Source organism: Lactuca saligna, chromosome 9 (genome assembly GCF_052625555.1).
Source record: "Lactuca saligna cultivar CGN05327 chromosome 9, ASM5262555v1, whole genome shotgun sequence".
Taxonomy (NCBI): Eukaryota; Viridiplantae; Streptophyta; class Magnoliopsida; order Asterales; family Asteraceae; genus Lactuca; species Lactuca saligna.
In genome coordinates this window covers 166399187-166420475 of record NC_136425.1, presented here as the reverse complement: position 1 = coordinate 166420475, position 21289 = coordinate 166399187, and positions in this window count along the sequence as shown.

The following is a 21289-nucleotide window of genomic DNA, read 5'->3' as shown; positions in this document are numbered from 1 at the left end:
GCACGTGTCCACCGAGTAGGCACGTATGAGCTGTTACCTGAGCATTCTGAGACGGGATATTCGGGAGTTCGCTGCGAACTCCTCGTATCGGACATTTGCTGAGCTTCAGGAAAATGTCCGGAAGAGGGAGATTGAGCTTGAGACTCAGGCCAGGGAGGAGGCGGAGTCTCTAGGGAGGGATCGGTGGCCGACACAGTTCCAGCCGACAGCCAAGCGGGCCAAGCCCGCTGATCCCAAACCTGGGAGCCAGAAGGGCCGCACTTGCGGGAAGTGCGGCAAGGGTCACGATGGAGTCTGTCGAGCAGGGTCTTGCTACAAATGTGGCAAGGAGGGGCATATGGCCAAGGACTGCCCCAAGGGGTTTGCAGTGTGCTTCCACTGCAACCAGACCGGACACCGGAAGGCAGAGTGTCCGCTGCTGCGCGGAGCGTCTCAGGGATCTGCTCCCGCCGCCATCAAAGCTACAGAGAGTCGGGCCGTGAAGGCCGAGGCACCGAGAGCTCAAGGGAGAGCCTTCCAGCTGACTGCGGAAGAGGTCCGCGCTGCACCCGACGTTGTGGCTGGTACGTTTCCTTTTATTATTTATTTATGGTGTTGAGATATTATGCTTATATTATGCTATGCATAGGTACCTTCCTCGTGAACTCTGTACCTGCTTTAGTGTTATTTGACTCGGGTGCGAGTCGATCTTTTGTATCTTTGTCATTTAGTCAGCATATCAGTGTTAGTCGTGGGGCACTGAGTCGGCCCCTGCGGGTTTCCATAGCCGCCGACAAGGTGATTTGTGCCACGGAGGTCCTCCGGGGATGCGTATTGGAGATTTTTGGGGTTGAGTTCCCGATCGACCTGATTCCTATTGCGATGGGTGATGTCTGTGTTATAGTGGGCATGGACTGGTTGAGCCGTTTCGGCGCGGTTATCGATTGCGAGCGTCAGTTGGTGACCATACGAGATCCTAGTGGGGGAGTTCTTTCGGTTTACGGTGAGGGTACACGTTCTGGATCAGCCTTTTGTTCGGCCGCTAGGGCGAGGCAGTGTTTACAGCAGGGCTGTAAGGGTTTCGTGGCGTACGTGATGGATACGCGAGTGATCTCCGAGAGACCGAGTTCAGTGGATGAAGTTCCGGTGGTGCGTGAGTTTCCAGATGTTTTTCCCGAAGAGTTACCAGGTGTGCCTCCCGTGAGGCAAGTGGAGTTCGGTATCGATTTGGTTCCGGGAGTCACGCCTATCGCTAAGGTGCCTTATCGCCTGGCGCCTCCAGAGATGCAAGAGTTATCCTCGCAGCTTCAGGAGTTGCTGGGGAAGGGGTTTATTCGGCCGAGTAGCTCGCCGTGGGGAGCACCCATTCTGTTTGTGAAGAAGAAAGATGGCTCGCATCACATGTGTATTGATTATCGAGAATTGAATAAGCTGACGGTCAAGAACCGTTACCCGTTGCCGAGGATCGACGATTTATTCGATCAATTACAGGGAGCATCTTGGTTCTCCAAGATCGATTTGAGGTCGGGCTATCATCAGGTGAGAGTGCGGGACGAGGACGTCCAGAAGACAGCATTCAGGACACGTTATGGGCATTATGAGTTTGTGGTGATGCCTTTTGGGCTCACCAATGCCCCAGCTGTGTTCATGGACCTCATGAACAGGGTATGTCGGCCGATGTTGAATCGGTCGGTGATTGTGTTCATTGATGATATTTTGGTATATTCGAGATCTAGAGAGCAACACGAGGAGCATTGAGGGAGGTTCTTGGAGTTTTGAGATCGGAGAAACTTTATGCAAAGTTTTCCAAGTGCGATTTCTGGTTGCGGGAGGTCCAGTTTCTGGGGCACCTCGTTAATCAGAAAGGGATATTGGTCGATCCGGCCAAGGTTGACGCAGTGATGAGGTGGGAGGTGCCAAAGTCACCTTCGGAGATCCGGAGCTTCCTTGGGTTGGTAGGGTATTATCGGAGGTTTATTAAGGATTTCTCCAAGATTTCAGTGCCACTCACCAGATTGACCCGGAAGGGAGTTACATTTTTATGGGGTCCCGAGCAGCAGACCTCCTTTGAGACGCTTCGCCAGAGGTTGTGTGAAGCTCCGGTATTAGCTCTTCCGGAAGGGATGGAAGGTTTTGTGGTATTCTGTGATGCATCGATATTAGGACTGGGAGCGGTACTGATGCAGAAGGGACATGTGATAGCATATGCATCGAGGCAGTTGAAGCCTCACGAGACGAGGTACCCCACACATGATTTGGAGTTGGGGGCAGTGGTGTTCGCCCTCAAGATTTGGCGGCACTACTTGTATGGGGTTCGTTGTACGATATACACGGACCATAAGAGCTTGAAGTACTTGATGGATCAGCCTAACCTGAATATGCGGCAAAGGAGGTGGTTAGATGTGGTCAAGGATTATGATTGCGAGATCTTGTACCACCCGGGCAAGGCTAATGTGGTAGCCGACGCGTTGAGTCGCAGGGCGGAGAATACTCCACTGCAAGAGGTATGTTTGAGATTGATAGTGATAGCTCCAGTTCTGGATGCCATTCGTGGGGCACAGGCCAAGGCTGTGCGACCGGAGATGCAGAAGAGAGAACGGGTCATTGGGTTGGTCTCTGAGTTTGTATCGGATAGTCGAGGGCTTATGACTTATCAGGGCCGGATCTGGGTATCGTTTGTGGGCGGTACGCGTACTACATTGATGGAGGAGGCTCATAGATCGAAATTTTCGATCCATCCCGGGGCTACGAAGATGTATTTGGACTTGAGGAAAGAGTATTGGTGGCCCTGTATGAAGAGGGATGTCGCATGGTTTGTCGAGAGGTGTTTGACCTGTCGAAGGGTAAAGGCCGAACACCAGAGACCGCATGGCAAGTTGCAGCCATTGGAGGTTCCCGAGTGGAAGTGGGAACAAATCACTATGGATTTCATCACCAAATTGCCGAGGACTGCCAGGGGGGTCGATGCAATTTGGGTGATTGTGGATAGGTTGACAAAGAGCGCTCACTTTCTTGCCATCAGTGAGAGTTCTTCGGCGGAAAAGTTGGCGGAGATTTATGTGAGGGAAGTTGTATCTCGGCATGGGGTGCCGATCTCGATTGTTTCAGACCGCAATGTGCGTTTCACTTCCCGGTTCTGGAAGAAATTTCATGAGGAGTTGGGTACTAAGCTGCATTTTAGTACCGCATATCACCCCCAGACCGACGGCCAGAGTGAGCGGACGATTCAGACACTTAAGGACATGCTTCGAGCATGTGTATTGGATTTTGGGGGTAGTTGGGATACGTATTTTCCCTTGGCAGAGTTTTCCTACAATAACAGCCATCATTCGAGCATCAGTATGCCGCCCTTTGAGCTGTTGTATGGTAGAAGGTGTCGGACTCCCATATGTTGGGGAGAGGTTGGGCAGAGGGTAATGGGCAGTACAGAGATCGTGATCCAGATGACAGAGCAGATACAGCAGGTCAGACAGAGGTTATTGACCGCCCAGAGCCGACAAAAGAGTTATGCGGATAGACGCCGGTCCGAGCTGGAATTTCAGGTCGGCGACTTCGTTCTCCTGAAGGTTTCTCCTTGGAAAGGAGTGATCCGATTCAAAAAGAGGGGAAAATTGGGGCCCCGGTTTTTAGGTCCATTTCGTGTGATTGCAAGGGTAGGCCGGGTAGCCTATCGGTTGGAGTTACCAGCAGAGTTGGGGCAGATTCACAACACTTTTCACGTATCGCAGCTGAGGAAGTGTATAGCCGATGAGTCGGCAGTGGTTCCATTAGAGAATATTCAGGTTGATGCAAGCCTGAATTATGCTGAGAGACCAGTGGCCATCAGGGACGGAAGATCAAGGTTTTGAGAAACAAGGAGGTACCTCTGGTATTGGTTCAGTGGCAACATCGGAGGGGATCAGAGATGACCTGGGAGCCAGAGCGTATGATGCGGGAGCAGCACCCGGAGCTGTTTTAGAGCGAGACTTCGAGGGCGAAGTCTAGTTCTAGTGGGGGAGAGTTGTAACATCCGGACTTTTGCCAGGTATCATGTAAATTGAATTTTGTTAAATTGTGAGGGGGACTCGGCGAGTTGGAGCTCGGACTCGCCGAGTAGGGACGCGGATTGGACGATGGATCGCGCCTGGACTCGACGAGTCCAGGATATGGACTCGGCGAGTCTGCACTGTGTAGTGAAACCCTAAATTTCCGGGTTTGAGACCTATTTAAAGGGCCTTATGGCCGTCATTTGTGCTTACCCAACCCTTAGAGAGAAACCCTTGAGTGCTTGGACGATTTGAGAGAGAGAGGAGCATTTCTTGACCTTGTGTGTGCCATTTAGCAAAGAAGGAGGTGATCCTAGGCAAGAGGAAGCAAAGGAGGTTGCTATTTCGTGGATTTAGAGCTTAGATCATCAATCTAGAGGTATGATTTCGGATTATATTCTGTTTGGTGAAGTATTATGCGATTTAGGGCTTATTATGGACATTTATGGGATGATTTGATGCCTAATGGTTCCCTCCTTGTGCTGAGGTTTTGGATCTGGATCCATAGAGGTCCAGAGAGCCTCACTCATCAAGCTTTTTGTATGGCAATGGAGTTTATGACCTTGTGTTGTAGTATTTGAGTCAAAAACATCATATATGGTCATATAGAGGTTGTATGTGCATCAAGATTGTAACTTTACGTGCTAAATGAGCTTGGAAGGACTGGATCTATGGGTTAATGGACTGGATCTGACCTTATGAGAAAGTTTGAGTCATTGCATGGCACGGACTCGCCGAGTCCGAAGAACAGACTCGGTGAGTAGCATGAATGTTGCCCGACCACACAGTGAGTGGTCTTGCCGAGTTGGGGAGGGTGGACTCAGTGAGTCAGGGGGGAGTCAGAGTGGACAGGTGGACTGAGTCAAACTGGACTCACCGAGTTGTTCTTGAGACTAGGCGAGTTGAGTTGTGGTGGCCCCACAGCTCATGCCAGGTGGAACTCGTCGAGTTGGGAGAATGCTCGACATGTCAAGGGAGGATTCCAGGGAAATTGGTGTATACGCTCAGACTCGCCGAGTCGCTATAGCGCACTCGCCGAGTCCGGTCAAAGTTGACCGTTGACCGTTGACCAGCGTTGACCTAAGTTGACTTGTTATAGTATGGTCAACCCTAGTTGAGAAAGTGTTAATTAGAGATGTATTGTGCTATAGGAGGACTATAGCTCGACAGATCGAGTGATTAGCGATTTCAGATTTACGACTTACCGAGACACACGAGGTGAGTCTTCTCACTATACTTTACCTTGAGTAGGTAACCAGAGTTATGTGATAGAGTATTTGTATGCTATGTATGTTATGTGTTGTACTGCATTATTTCTATGTGATTTATGTGGTGCATGTTTATCAGAGCTAGAACCTGAGGGTTCACAGAGTTTGGGTGCACGGACCCACAGAGTTATAGCCTCGAGTGGCTAATATGTGTTATATGTGGTATTTTGGGGAACTCACTAAGCCTTGTGCTTACAGTGTTTGATGTTATTGTTTCAGGTACTAGTGACGATCGCGGGAAGGCGCCGGCTTGATCCGTACACACACACACGCTCGGAGTTTGATATTATGATCTTGGGATTTTGTATTATCTTGTTTGGATAATTAAAATGGTTGTTTTTATGAATATTGATGGAATTATGTTTTATAAAAATTGAAAAATTTGTTTTGAAATTTACGGTGTTACAATCTAGGAGTGATGCCTTATGTGCCTGCTTTATGTGCTTCTGTATATGAAAGAGTTGCATGCTAGAGATGAGTAGACAGCAGTAGGGTAGCCTGTTTAGGTTATTCCTGATAGTACGAGTTTAGCATTGTATGCTAGTTGAGTTCTCTCTTCGAGGACAGAGTTGCTTGAGGTCGTTTTCTTACGTCCAAATGCTGCTTGCTTTGTGCTATGTGGGCCTTGAAGTGATGGGAGTTAACGGTTAGGTGAATACATTTAAGTCACATGTGATCAGGGTTGAATAATCTCAGAGTGATGGATTTGACTCTATTGCGTAGCTCTTGTTTGAGTCTTAATCGTTGTAGAGATGAGTCCTTTACTCGAAAGATTATTCGAGCCTCAACGCATGTGATTGTATTCAGGTAATAGTTAATTGGCATCACCAAGAGGCCTTCAGCAGCTGAGGGCTGGGCTGGGTGGAGTTAGAGGTTTCCTAGGGTAAGCCTAGGATAATGAGTAGCGGTGATCAGTAGTAGGGGAAGGGGACCTGGTCGTGTCGAGGCATTCCTTGGGGAAGGTACGGGTAGATGTGGAAGGTAGTATGGGCCCGTACTACTGAAAGCAGAGGATTTGTACCCGAACCGAGGAAGGCTAAGATAAGATTATGGAACTAGTAGTGGGTGGGATCCCTCCAGGGGTATCAGTATCACTAACAGTTGTTATTTCTTTGTATTTCAGAATGGTGTTACTACGCCCGGGATCAGTAGTTGGCAGTTCAGGAGAGGGATCAGGTTCGGGATCAGGTTCCGAGCCAGTAGATGAGAGGCTATGCAAGTTCATCATGTCAGAGATCACCAGAGGTATCCTTGAGTTGACCCCTATTATCTTCGAGTCGATCAAGGAAGGGATCATCGAGATGATGGAGGATCGCCTCAGGGCGTTCAGGAGCGACATGCCATCTGGCCAGTCGGGACTTCAGGGGCAGCGCTGCGCCGGATTTCCATGGGGTGAAGGACCCCATTATTGCCAGGCGGTGGATTGCAGACATTGAGTCTGCGCAGTTGACTAGCTTCTGCCCTGAGGGGTCGAAGGTGAGGTATGCAGCAGGGTGTTTACGAGATCGGGCTCGAGATTGGTGGGAGTCAGTGGGTGATTCTTTGGGAGCCTCAGCTATTGAGGCTATGACCTGGTCGGACTTTGTGACCAGGTTCAGGACAGAGTTTGCGCCGGCTGTCGAGCTTCAACAGTTGGCCAGGGAGTTTTTGGATATGAGGCAAACGAAAGAGACTATGGCAGAGATCACCGCCAAGTTCCGGGAGAGGGCATTGCTGGTGCCCCAGTACGCAGGAGATGAGGATATGAGGAGGACCCGCTACCATGATATGCTTCGGGCTGACATCCGAGAGCATGTTAGTTTTTCAGCTTGCCCCACCTTGGACTCCATGATTGCCAGGGCAAGGGAGAGGGAGATAGATTTGGAGCACATCCGGAAATGGAAAGCGGAGGAGGGGTAGCCAGGAGGGGATTCAGAGAAGAAGCCCAAGGGATCAGATGTAGGGCCAAAAGGCCAACAGGGACGGGGCCGCTGCAGGAAATGCGGCAAGACGCACGAGGGGACGTGCAGGTTGGGATCATCAGGCTGCTACAAGTGCGGCAAGTTTGGGCACTTTAGCAGGGATTGCACTACTCCGGCAACAGTTATTCAGACATCGGAGTTGCTGTGTTTCCACTGCAACTAGAGGGGCCACAAGAAGGCGAATTGCCCCTAGTTGACAGGTTCAACGTAGGTAAAGGCGCCAGCTCCAGCGACCTTGCGGATCACATATGGCCAACAGGGCAAGGCAGAGGCTCCAGTGGTGAGGAGCCGAGCATTCCAGCTGACCACCGAGGAGGCACACACAACACCCGATGCGGTGACGGGTATGATTCTTTTCCCTCTCGTTTATTTATATGATGTTATGATATTGATATGTTCCCGGTATATGTATATGTGTTAGGATCGTTCCATGTGAACGGTATCCCAGTCCAGGTGTTGTTCGACTTGGGTGCATCCCGATCGTTTGTTTCCCTTGCGCTTAGCAAGAAGTTCCCCGAGTCTTCGAGCATGTTGGATTGCCCTTTGGAAGTAGAGATTGCTGATGATTGATCGGTGCGAGCATCGATGGTATTTCGGGATTGCGTGTTGCGTTTGTTCGAGGAGCGCTACCTGGTGGACTTGGTTCCCATTCCGTTGCGTGGGAATAAGGTGATTATAGGCATGGACTGGTTGAGCCCTAATGGGGCGGTGATAGATTACGCGCAGCAACTAGTGCGAGTCAGGACCCCAGGTGGGGGAGAGTTAGTGATCCATGACGAGAGGCCACAGCACGGACCCGCTATATGTTCAGCAGCGAGGGCTAGACGTTACCTTCAGCAGGGATGGGCATGATATGTCGCGTATGTGATGGATACCCGAGAGGCGGGTAATGCGACCATGAGCGAGGTTCCAGTGGTGCGAGATTTCACAGATGTTTTCCGAGAGGAGCTTCCTGGGATACCTCCGGAGCGACAGGTGGAGTTTAGGATTGACCTCGTTCCTGGTGCGGCACCGATAGCCAAGGCACCATATCGGCTGGCTCCTCCCGAGATGCAGGAGTTGTCTACGCAGCTGCAGGAGCTGTTAGACAAGGGATTCATTAGACTGAGCAGTTCACCATGGGGAGCCCCGATTATGTTTGTGAAGATGAAGGATGGGTTGCACCGAATGTGTATAGATTATCGGGATTTGAATAAGGTAACGGTGAAGAACCGTTACCCACTCCCGAGGATTGATGATCTCTTTGATCAGCTCCAAGGAGCATCTTGGTTCTCCAAGATTGATTTGCGTTCGGGTTATCATCAAATGAGGGTCGGGGAAGAGGATACGCAGAAGACCGCGTTTAGGACGCGCTATGGCCACTATGAGTTCGTGGTGATGCCGTTTGGGCTCACCAATGCTCCTGCCGCGTTCATGGACCTCATGAATCACGTATGCAGACTGATGTTGAATCGGTCTGTGATAGTCTTTATCGATGACATCTTGGTTTATTCCAAGACGTAGGAGGAGCATGAGGAGCATCTGAGAGAGGTTTTGGAGACCCTGAGGAGGGAGAGCTTGTATGCCAAGTTCTCCAAGTGTGAGTTTTGGTTGCGCGAGGTGCAATTTCTTGGATACCTTGTCAACCAGAACGGGATTCTGGTCGATCCGGCCAAGGTCGAGGCCGTGATGAGATGGGAGGTTCCGAAGTCTCCATCTGAGATTCGGAGTTTCCTAGGATTGGCAGGCTATTATCAGAGGTTCATTCAGGATTTCTCCAAGATAACTGTACCCCTGACTTGGTTGACGAAGAAAGCCGTGGTCTTTCGGTGGGGACCCAAACAACAGGCAGCATTTGAGACACTGAGACAGAGATTGTGCGAGGCGCCGATCTTATCCCTGCTAGAGGGCGTAGAGGATTTTGTGGTTTATTGTGATGCGTCTATTTCAGGGTTGGGCGTGGTATTGATACAGAGAGGGCATGTCATTGCCTACGCTTCGAGGCAGCTCAAGCCTCACGAGGTGAACTACCCGACGCATGATTTGGAGTTGGGGGTGGTGGTTTTCGCCCTCAAGATTTGGCGGCATTACCTCTACGGGGTTCTATGTACCATTTACACGGACCACAAGAGTTTGAGGTACCTCATGGATCAGCCCAATCTGAACATGAGGCAGCATCGGTGGTTGGACGTGGTGAAGGATTATGATTGTGAGATCCTTTACCACCCGGGAAAGGCCAATGTGGTGGGCGATGCGCTTAGCCGCAAGGCGACGCCGATCAGGGATATTTGCATGAGGATGACTGTGGTGACTCCCCTGTTGGAGCAGATTCAGGAGGCTCAACAGGAGGCTATCAAGGAGGAACATCGGAAGAGAGAACGTGTGGTGGGTCAGGTTTCCTCCTTCGATTATGATAGTCGCGAACTATTGACACTACACCGCAGGGTGTGGGTGCCGTATCACGGAGGCGTGCGTCAGATCTTGATGGAGGAGGCGCACAAGTCCCGATTCTCTATTCATCCTGGGGCGAAGAAGATGTATAGGGATCTTCGTCTAGATTATTGGTGGCCCTGCATGAAATGGGATGTGGCATGGTACGTCGAGCGGTGCTTGACCTGCAGGAAGGTCAAGGCCGAACATCAGAGACCACATGGGAAGATGCAGCCGTTGGACATCCCGTTGTGGAAATGGGAAGACATCACGATGGATTTTATCACAAAGCTTCCCAGGACTACGCGCGGAGTAGATTCGATTTGCGTCATCGTGGATCGATTGACAAAGAGTGCCCATTTTATTCCGATCCAGGAGAGCATCTCAACCGAGAAGTTGGCCGATATCTACATCAGGGAGATAGTAGCGCGACACGGGGTGCCGGTGTCAGTAATATCAGACCGGGTTGTGTGATTCACTTCTAGATTTTGGAAGAAGTTTCATGACGAGTTGGGCACTCGTTTGCATTTTAGCACCGCCTTTCACACGCAGACGGACGGTTAGAGCGAGCGGACCATCAGACTTTGGAGGATATGTGTTAGATTTCGGTGGTAGTTGGGATACCTACCTTCCCTTGGCTGAGTTCTCATACAACAACAACTACCACGTGAGTATCGACCGTCCCCCATTCGAGATGTTGTACGGACGGAGGTGCAGGACCCCGATATGCTGGGGTGAAGTTGGCCAGAGGGTCATGGGGAGCACCGAGGTGGTGCTCGAGACGACCGAGAGGATCCAGCAGGTTCGGAGCAGGCTTCAGACTGCTCAGAGTCTGCAGAAAAGTTATGCCGACAAGCGTCGATCCGACTTGGAGTTCCAAGTCGGGGATATGGTTCTCCTGAAGGTGTCGCCTTGGAAGGGCGTCATTCGATTCAGGAAGCGGGGCAAATTGGGCCCGAGATTTATCGGACCGTTCAGGGTTGTAGCCCGGGTGGACAAGGTGGCGTATAGGTTGGATCTGCCGGACGAGCTCAGCCAGATCCACAACACTTTCCATGTCTCTAAGCTGCGGAAGTGCTTAGTGGATGATTCAGCAGTAGTGCCATTGGAGGATATTCAGGTTGACGACAGCCTAAATTACATTGAGCGCCCAGTTTCAATCCTCGACAGGAAGTCGAAGGATTTGAGAAACAAAAGGGTGGAGTTAGTGAAGGTGCAATGGCAGCACCGCAAGGGTTCGGAGTGGACTTGGGAGCCGGTGGATGAGATGATGGAGCATTACCCCGAGATGTTCCAGGATTGAGCAGCAGACTTCGAGGACGAAGTCTAAAATAAGTGGGGGAGATTTGTAGCACCTGGTTTCTGGTATGTAAATCTTAATTGAGTATTTTCCTTTCTAAGCCTTGGACTCGGCGAGTCATAGGTCCGACTCGCCGAGTAGGGACGGGACCCCGGGATGCGTTTAAGTTGGCGACTCGGTGAGTCCATATCCTGGACTCGGCAAGTCACCGCTGTTGGATGAAACCCTAAGTTTCTGGGGTTTGCACCCTATTTAATCCCCCTTTCCGCCCCAGGCCAGCCCCCATTCACCCCCTAGAGCTCCCAACGCTCGTTTAAGCGTGTTCTTTGAAGAGTTGAAGCTTTTGTTGTGTGTTCTTGAAGGTTTTGAAGAAGATGGGAAGTAGATCCAAAAGAAGGGAAGCCATCTAAGCACCATTGTGTTCTCTTAGCAGTTTCTTTGAGGTATATCCCATTTTCCCCATGTTTCTATGCTTAAGGCTTCATTTAAGACATTCTTGGCTCATTTCCAAGCTTGTATGTGCATTATAATTCGAAATAAGTTGATTGGTCTCTAGATCCAAGCATAGTTGAGCTCCATGAGCTCAAATCCACTACCTTTATGAGCCCATATTGCATATAAACCTTAGATCTACTCTTTTGGTGCATTTTAAACCCTAAAGACCCCATAGATGGATATCTACATGTAAAGTTGGAAACTTTACGTGTTATTCATGCTCTAGGAGCCCAGATCTACGAATGACATGGATTGGATTCGAGCAAAATCACATTTTTAGCTCTTGCATGGAGCGAACTCGGCGAGTCCAGCCGCGAGTCTCCGGGTTTGTCCCCTTTTTGTTATGTCGAGTCGTGTGGTGAGTCCAGGAGGGACTCGGTGAGTTGGCAGCCAAAACTCACCGATAGTGGAACTCGGCGAGTCGATGCCCAGACTCGATGAGTTCAAGGCAATCTCGTTAGATCAAGATCAGACTCGGCGAGTTGTTTATACAACTCGGTGAGTCACAGTATAACTTGTTCATCGGATGAAGATGAACTCGGCGAGTTGAGTAGGATGAAGGACTTGATCATCAGTTTGAAAGGAGAACTCGTCGAGTAGACGCCTAACTCGACGAGTAAAAACATAATTCAGGTCAGTCGTTTGGACATGGACTCGGCGAGTTGGCGAGCCAACTCGGCGAGTCGGGTCAATTGGAAGTTGACTCTGACTTTAACTTAGGGCATGATTAGGGGTAAAATGGTTATTTTACCCAAAGGTCAGTTTGCAGTTTTTGACTAAGTGATTGGTGGGAATACAGTCGGAGGATTTTCGGAACAGCAGCAGCAGCAGTCAGACTATTTCCACGAAGATCAGCAGCTACTCCGAGGTGAGTTACCTTCCAGTAGTGGTGGGTCTAAGGTCACAATGCCGGCCCACCAGTAGGAGATGTATGATCAGATGATTGTCTCTGTGATATTCATCTAGGGTTGCTACTACCTGTGATATGTTTATGTGGTTGTATGATATATGATATATGTACTATGTGGTAGTAGTAGGGAGGTGAAATAGTCCCCGGTACCCGGTCGAGAGGACCGAAGGGGGGCCAGCACCCAGATATGCTAGGCGGTATTCGGTCGAGAGGACCGAAGGGGAGGCCAGCACCCAGATATGTTAGGCAGTATCCGGTCGAGAGGACCGAAGGGGTAGGTCGGGCACCCAGATATGCCTGAAAATTTATGTATGTTATGTGATTGTATGGTTTGTGGTACAATGGGGGAACTCACTAAGCTTTGTGCTTACAGTTTATATTTTTGGTTTCAGGTACCTCTGCATCAAAGGGGAAGGAACTGGCTCGGTAGCGGCACATCATGCACACACATGGGTTTCTGCATTTACTAGATGTCCTTGGGATTTATACTCTGATGTTTCGATTGGTTGTATGACTTGTCTTTTGAACATGGTTTATGATGTGATGTAGTTTGGTCAAACAATATTTTATCTATTAACATTTTCTAAAAGTAATGTTTTTAAAACGAAATTTTTGGCCTGTATTTTTGGGATGTTACAGTGATATAATCACTCTTTAACATGTAGCATTTCTAGCTACCAATTTATTTAACAACGAGCGCGATACTTCTATTGATCGCTTTGATTTCAATTGTTTGGTTTAAGTTGGACGCTACATCGAACTTGGTTCTCTGAACCACGTAACCTACTCATCGTAGTTGGACTCGATGTGATATAACCACTAGGGTCGGGATAACAATAATTTTTTTAGTCATTACCGAAACAATGGTAACGATATACTTGAATAAAATGAAATCAATTACTAGCTTCTATGTAACCTTGTGACTTTCCCTGATCTAAGTGTGAGTCATGTGCTTCCGGTAGTATAGGCCTCTACTATCATTCACACCTACTCATACTCGTCCCAAGTATTGTCCCGCAGTTTTTTTTCCAAGTCACCATACAAGAAAATCACATAATAGCTTAACACATCAAATATCAAAATGAAGGTTTTTATTATTCCTTGAAACTATTACATAGGTGTTCAAGTTCACCCTAGACTATGCCTCTAATAGGCTACATCATAACTCGACCTTCGGATATCAGTCCTTACTCTTCATTGCATTGTCAGCTGCTTCGTTAGGGATGCTTGTTGGCTTTGGAGGTGCATCTGCTCTTGATGCTTCACTTTTCTTCGGGCAATCCTTTGATACATGTCCCTTGTTCCTGCATCCGTAACAGAACCTCTTGCTGTATGTGCAGATATTGGCATAATGCTCATTCTTCCCACACTTAAAACAAGTCACTTCTTCGTGGAACCTCCCATAGTTCTTTAGTGGTGCTTTTGGCTTTGTAAATCCTTTTCTTTTTGGGCAGTCTTGCTTGAGGTGCCCTTCCTCATTACATTCGTAACACACCCTGGTGTTTAATGTACACTCATCAGCGTAATGCCCATGCTTTCCACACTTAAAACAAGTTACTCTCCCATGGTGCTTCGGCGGTACACTTAGCTTTGTAGCTCTCATTGGACATTCTTGCTTGAAGTGTCCCTCTTTACTACACTTAAAGCAAACTTCTTCCTCGGTTGGGCATTTGTGGGCATAGTGACCAGTCTTCCCGCATTTGAAGTAGGTTACTTCCTTAGGGCATCTACCATTGTGTTTCCTTCCATACTTATCACACCATTTTGCTTCACCTACTCCTCCAGACTTCGAGGATGTGTTGTTCTTGTCAGACCTTGAAGAACCCTCAAATTTCCTCTTCTTGCCAACCTCAACCTTGCTGGCGATACTACCATTGATCACTTCATCAACAGACTTAGCAACCCAGATGGTCGCCTCAAGAGTGGGTGTCTGACGTACTGGCACAGTAAGTTCTTCCTTACTCTGTTGAAGTAAACGCCTTGTTTCTTCCATCTGTTGATCTAGCATTCTCCGCACCATTGCTTATACTCTGGTCATTATGATTGGCCCAGGTATAGCTGCTACCTCTGACACATGCTCAATCACTGGTGGTTCAGGCTGCGGGTTACCACTTCCAAAGCCGCTTGTAGTGCTCACCATGTTGATCTATGCACCAAATCAGACGTTCGGTGTACCGAGGCGAGAATTTAAGATAGGAAAGTTTTATTTACGATAGACGTATAAATCTCCCTATTACTCTGAAAAGTTATATGGCAGTTCTAATACCATAATTAAACGTTTAGAAACCTGAACACATAAGGTTTCCAGATCCGGTCGGCAATAGACCATAGATCCGAACAAATAGCAGCATATCAGGCACAAGCATTTAGCACATAAAATCATTTTAGGCACAATCCCTAAAAATCTAGTGCTCACACCTCACAATCATCGCTTAGCATTCTAAGTTTAAGTCTAGAAATAAATCCATATTCCTAGTTCGCTTAAACTAATGCTCTGATACCAACTGTGACATCCCGATTTTCACGGCCAGAAAAGACCGATTTTGTTTATGCTTTATAAAAATCAGAGTACTTCTTTTCATAAAAATGTTGCGGAATTTGTTCCCAGAAAAATACGATAAATACGTTATCAAAACATTTTTGAAGAAACGTATTTTATTTATGTTAAAATGTTTGGGATGTCATCGTCAATACATAAACATAACCATAAACAGAACTTACATTTATTTACACTAGTGGTCTACATCTCTTTAATCTCTCAGTGTGACTTCATATCAATACCTGTGATGTAAATAAACTGAGTGGGTCAGGTTGGGAAACCTGGTGAGTACATAGGGTTTTCAACCCACAATAATATAATTATTATGTTTAAACAATCAAACAATCAACCCAATTACCCATCCCCATTATCTTCTTTAATCTTAAGGATCTACCTTAAGAATCAGCTATTTCTTGTTCATTTATTCCTAAGGGTTATCCTAAGGAAAAGGCACGAAATCCATCGTTGCCAAGGTTTACTCAACGGGCACTAAATCCATAGTTCCCAAGGTTTATCTCGTTTATTGACAGTATCGTTTCTAAGACTCATCTCGCAATACAGGTCAATGGGTTTCATCTCGTTTATCGACGGTATCGTTTCCGAGACTCTACTCGCAATACATGTCAATGGGTTTTTAGAGTACACCTGGTGAATACACAGTTCAAAACACCTACAGGTTGCGAGCCTGCTAGTGTCCACTGGACTGTCTAGAATAGTCCGTGGTTGTTATCCATACTCTGCTGGATGACGGGGCCATCAATTGGGAAAAAGGCTTCTCTCATGGTTCACCTCTCACCCTTACCTCATGGTCTATATTACCTCTTCCTCATTTTATTTTTGTCACACATAAACTATTTCATCTACCCATGTTTTACCCAACAGATTTTGTAGATAAAAATACAAATACAGTTTAAATCATTGAAAACATGTATAAAACGTTCATCCAGCATAGATAGCAAGTATACAGATAATATGCACACACAACATGTAAATTATATAAAATACTTCATATATATATGTGTAAGCTGAAAGTAACTATGCACTCACCTGAATGGTGATGACTTAGCACTCGGACAGCGGTTCGATACTCTCAAAACAATTTCCTTCGATAAAACCTAGTACCAATACCACTAGGGTTTAGTCTAACGATAACCGCGACTAATTAATAGTCTAGCTATTATTATTATTATTATTATTATTATTATATAAGCGTTAAATAACACTCAATATAACTCATAATAATAGCCCAAACAATTATTTTAAGGTCCTAATAATGTTACTATAATTAATTAGAAGCTATATTAAAACTAGCGTAGACGTAGCTCACTTACAGTGGGTTTTTCGCAAAACCGGGCTTCGCTGAAGCAGAGTTTCCCGAGCCTAAAGGCTCTTTTCTCAGAGTCGTTGGGCACTCCGAGGCTTCCGCCTTGTGCTAGGGAGTTACCCTAGGCTTTGGGGGGTTAGGGAGGCTTAGAGAGAGAGAGTTTAGAGAGAGAAAGAAGGGTTTGAAGGTGTGAGAATGAATGGAACCCGGCACCTCTATTTATAGGGGTGCTGACTGGCCTACTCGCCGAGTAGGAGGACCTACTCGCCGAGTTGGTGCATGTGGCAACCTTCTGGTGGTGCCACGTGTCCAATTCTGGTGGTGCCACGTCACCCCCTATCTCGTATCAGCCTTCAAACTTAGAAAAATCATAAATTTTGCATACGAGCTCCGTTTTTGATGTTATTTGTTTCAATGCATAGGTAAAATCAAGATCTACAACTTTCTTTTAGACTCCGTTGGCTAATTCTCGACCGATCTCAAATTTAACATAGGAGGCGTTTAGACTGTTAAATGACCGCGAAGAATTCATAATTCCTTCATACGGACTCTGTTTTCGTCTGTCTTTTTACCGTTGAGTTCCTATTAATGAGATCTTCAACTCGCATTTAGGTCGCGTAAGCCAAAACCCGCTCGAACTAAAATTCGAGTTTCGGGTTGTACACTGCTAAGCCGAATCTTAGAAAAATCATAACTTCCTCATACGAAGTCAGATTTGGGCGTTCTTTTTATCGACACTCTTAGTTTAACATATTCTACGAATTTCATTTAGATCACTAAGGCTAAAAAGTCCTCCATCGTAAATTCACTATTTACGTTTCCCGGTGCCGTGCCTGTTCCGTCGCGAAACTTCGACGGGCCATAACTTCTTCGTTATAACTCGGATTTCGGCGTTCTTTATATGTACGAAAACCTTGTGATATATTCTACAACTTGGTTAACATTATTTATTCTAAATAATCTTTTGTCCAAAAGTCATTTTCGACCCCTATTGCCTCTAAATTGACTAGCCCGGATCTGCGGGCGTTACAGGTTAAGCTGTGGGGGCCCAAATCTTGAAGAAGCCCAAAAACTCCTTCATATTCACATGGCACGCGTAAGATTCCCCGCGGCCCGCGTGGATTCCTGACAAGGGAAAATTCAGGATTTTGTCTAAAGCTCTGTATTGGGAAGGTTGGTGTGCCTCTTTAGCCTAATCTTGGAGGTCTAAGTTTGACACTTTCTCTCTGGAGTTTGGAGCACTTTTGAAGGCTAAGAACACCTCAAGAATATCTTCTTTTCATCTCTTGATTCTTGTCACATGTTTGGTAAAATATTATCTAACCTTGTTTACTTGAGTTTAGTCATGCTTGGCTAAACAAATCTTGGTTGACTTTTGTTGAATGCTTTGAACTTTTGTTGAATATTGAAGAATCCATGAACTTGTTCTTAAATCTTTATGGAAATGTTTTTGTTTTAACATATTATCACTACTTGTATGTTTTAGTTCATGAGTTCAAATGTATTTGTGGTGATTAGTTGGCTAATTTCTTGATTAAGTAAAGAATCCTCAAATTAGCAAGCAACAAAATGATTTTTGTGTTGTTTTTGCTTCACACAATCATAAAAACATTTCCTCCAACATGGTGGTGAAATCATTTGACCAATCTTGGATTTGGTGACTTTTTGGTTCTTAATGCTAGTTAACTTTCACTAATTACATGCTTAATGGAAATTGTGACTTTGACTAAGGAAATTGTTATGAGCTTCTCCAACCATTTTAACAACTAAGAAAAGTCTAGGTAATCTTAAGCTTCTTGGATTACTATAGCCAAATTAAGGATTTAAATCAAGTATTACATCATTGGATTCTAATGATATCTTCATCAAAAGTCAAAGTGAGGAAACCTTAAGTCAACCATTCTTCTCTTATTGATTTTACATCAAAATCTTATTTTTGTTGCAATTGTCTATTTAAATGATAGTTAATTCTAGTTTGTTTCAAGTATTTCAGAACATCAAAACCCCCATTTTTAATTTATTGTCATTTTCCAAGTATTTTTACAAAGAGATTTTTCATAGAGTTATCAAACTGAACCAATCTCCGTGGATTCAATCCCTTTACCACTATACACTATTTTAGTGTGTAATAATTAGGATTATTAATTTTGTTGGCCTCGACAACCACCAATCTCTAAGGTCCAATCCATGGTTGCAATTTTGCCTAAGTTGGTATTGTTGTGGATTGCTTTAATGAAAGTATGAACTCTGAAGTTAAGGATGATTTGGTATTTTTTACAACCTTTATTTGTGGTCTCATAATTGTTGGAGGGCCTTAACATTTTTGTTGTTGTTGGAATTTTGATGCAAAATGCATTGCCTTTATGTGTTAGCCCGTAAAGTACAAAGTCTTTTTCAAAATAGATGTGTGATTTTGGTGTTGCTTTGATGCTATTGTCACTGTTGAGTTTGTTGTTTTATACATTTATGATGTGTATGTGTTTGTTGTTTTAGGTTATTTTTACAAGATTTTGGCTGTTATTATAAATATTTGAAAAAATTATATTGCACTTTTGTTTTATACATTTATTATGTATATTCGTTTGGTGTATTGTACCCTACAAATGTAGGGGCATATCGATTTTTCATCTTGCCCCGGGCATGAAATACCAATGGACCGGCTCTGCCAGTTTTTGTGGGTGCCGTTTTGAGTTTTTTTCGTATGTCTTACAATTTATTGTTTTTAGAAACTATATTGTTCATCTACTAAAGTGTTGATGTCGATACTTTTTGTATTTATAAATGACACATTGGTTATGCTAATTGTAGGTATATTTGTTATAATTGTTGTAGTGTTTGAGATAAGCTCACAATATCAGTTGATTATTGATTTGAGTATTGATATCGATGTTTTGAATTTCAAGGGACGTGTTGTTTGTTTATGGAAGCAACATGCTTACTTGAAACAATCTTGATGTAGTAATATTGATATGGTGATTAATGGACGAGAAAGTATCGATTTTTCATGGATAAGTTGTCTCTGTTTTATTTTCTTTTCTATAGTTTTTTAAGCTTCTTTTGTTTTTAATGATAATTTCAGGGGAACTATATCTCAGCTATCATAAAAAAATCCTTAATTCATAAGTTTCATGGATTGTTGAAAGAGGAAACATGTATTTTTTTTTTCTAATTTCTTTGTTGTTTATAATTTTGCCCATTTGAAGATGACACATCACAGATTTAAATTAATATTCATAAAAGCACAGGCCATAACATCTGGCTACTCTAGTAGTGTCAACTCTTTTTGTTTTTCAAGTTTGGGAGACATTATTTCAGGTGGGGAGGAATGTGTAATTGGTAAGGAGGCTTTCCAAGAAAATTTACATAATTGTGACCATTTGATAAAACAAGATATCACTACTTTTTAACACCATTATTCAATATATAATGCCATAAAGTTACACTTTTTTTACATCAAACGATCATTCTTTATTCATGTATTCTGAACAATTATATATATATATATATATATATATATATATATATATATATATATATATATATACTGGTCCCTTTCATTTGCTGTAAATCGGAATTGGTCAAACTATTTATTGATATGACAATTTGGTCCTTGCAAGAATAACAGTGCTTAATGTTCAGTCCATGGGTCGTCTATGTCACTCGTCTCTTTCACCACCACTGTTCATTCAGTAAACGTGCCATCTTCTCTTTTACCACCGTTGCCACCACCTAATGTAACGACCCAATTTGCACATCCGAAAATTTCGTTTTAAAACATTACTTTAGAAAACATTAATAATTAAAAACATTGTTTGATCAAACCACAACACAACGCAAACCATGTTTAAAAGCCAAACCATACAACCCATCAAAATATCAGAGTACAAATTCCAGTGAATCGCGTAAATGCGGAAACCAGAGTGTGTGCATGATGTACCGCTACCGTGCCAGCTCCTTCCCCTTCGAAGAAGAGGTACCTGAAAACAAAACTGTAAAACGTAAGCACAAAGCTTAGTGAGTTCCCCCACTGCACCACATACCACATAATCACATAACATACGTAAATTTGTCAGGCATATCTGGGTGCCCGACCTACCCCTTCGGTCCTCTCGACCGGATACTGCCTAGCATATCTGGGTGCTGGCCTTCCCTTCGGTCCTTTCGACCGGATATTGGGGACTATTTCACCCCTACTACTACCACATAACACATATATCACATAGTCTATCTAGCATGGCTGGGCATAACCGCCCCTTCGGCCCTATCGAACGGTATTTTGGGGGACTATCTCCCCCTACTGTCACTAACGCATAACATAACACAGTAGTAGCAACCTAGATGAATATCACAAAGACAATCATCTAATCACACATCTCCTACTGGTGGGCCGGCATTGTGGCCTTAGACCCACCGCTACTGGAAGGTAACTCACCTCAAAGTAGCTGCTGAACTGATCGGGAACTGACTGACTGCTGCTGCTGCTGCTCCGGAAATCCTCCGGCTGCAATTCCCACAACATACTCAATCACACACTGCTAACTGTCCTTTGGGTAAAATGACCATTTTACCCCTGGTTTAGCCCTAAGTCAAAGTCAGAGTCAACTTTCAATTGACCCGACTCGTCGAGTTGGCTCTCCAACTCGCCGAGTCCCTATCCAGACGATTGTCCTGAGTCCCTGATTCTACTCGACGAGTTAGGCTATGACTCGACGAGTTCTTCTTCTAAACTGACATTGAAGTTCTTCGTCCTACTCGCCGAGTTGTATGAACAACTCGTCGAGTTCATCTTCATCCGATGAACACTCATGCTTAGACTCGCCGAGTTGTATGAACAACTCGCCGAGCCTGTTCTTGATCTATGAAGATTGCCTTGGACTCGCCGAGTCCTACCATGGGTGAGTTCAACTTCCAACTCACCGAGTCACCCCGTGTGACTCACTGCTCAAACTCGATACAACATAAAGGGACAAATTCGGTGACTCGCGAGCAGACTCGCCGAGTCGTCGCCATGCATCCATTAAATACACCGATTTGTTCGATTTTAGTCCATGCCATTCATAGATCTGGGCTTCTAAGACA